Source organism: Geospiza fortis, unplaced genomic scaffold, assembly GCF_000277835.1.
Source record: "Geospiza fortis unplaced genomic scaffold, GeoFor_1.0 scaffold394, whole genome shotgun sequence".
NCBI lineage: Eukaryota > Metazoa > Chordata > Aves > Passeriformes > Thraupidae > Geospiza > Geospiza fortis.
In genome coordinates this window covers 570,386-571,264 of record NW_005054509.1, presented here as the reverse complement: position 1 = coordinate 571,264, position 879 = coordinate 570,386, and the positions used below count along the sequence as shown (strand labels likewise).

Genomic DNA, 879 nt, shown 5'->3' with positions numbered 1-879 from the left:
CTGCGAGGGTTGCCCCAAAGCCGCGGAGCCGGGGGTGAGCAGGGGGCTGCGCCAGGGGCTGCCCCTGGGGGCTGCTGCGGCCATCAGAGGGGAATAGGTAACTGTGCAGGCTGCAGGTGGCTCAGGGCACTGCCAGCACAAGGTGTCCGAGAGCAGGGAGCAGAGTGAGAGGTGGGAATGGCCTTGCATCAGCAAAGAGAAAAACGCAGACTGTACGTGTCCCCAAGGGTCAGGAATAAATGGCGAGGTGCTGCATATTTCAGTGAGCATAGAGAAGGGGAAAGGCTGGAGCACCTGGTGACCCCCAAGAGGGAAGAAGCAGAGGGAAACAGGCATGTGTTTGTCCATGGGAGGTGGATGATGGGCTGGGCAATGGGTGGACACCTTTGGGTGGACCACGAGGTAGGTGTCTTACTGGGACACTCAAAACTATGCCCAATTGACCGGGGCTTCTCGTGGTAATGTAGCAAGCAAGTGTGGGGTTGGGTGACAGATGGGGCAGCGGCAGCAGAGCCACCCCCTGTCTGTGCCAGCAGTGGGTCCCTGCTTGCTCCTTCACCCACCCTCAGGGACCGCTGCCTGCCTCCCCACCCCTCCTTCACCAACCCCACAAAAAGTCCAGGCCCAGGCAATTGTGTACAAAACCTGAAATAGTTTTACTTTGCTTTCTTTTTTTTTTCCTTTTTTTTCTTCTTTTTTTAAACTTTGCTCTAGATTTACTTAAGATTTTGTGAAGTCGATACAAGAGCATTTGATATGAATCGGTAAATAAAACACCGTCATAGATAGATAGCCACGATAAACTTTGTTAGAAATGTACATGTCGCGAAAAAATAATAATACTAATAATAATAATCATAATCATAATAAAAAAAGCCG

The 879-nt window shown here is 51.0% G+C and overlaps 1 protein-coding gene across 1 annotated transcript in view; it reads right to left on the bottom strand.

Moving 5' to 3' along the window:
• The window catches only part of PHF2 (PHD finger protein 2), a 34,460-nt gene that overhangs the window by 1,994 nt on the left and 31,587 nt on the right, over window positions 1-879 (bottom strand).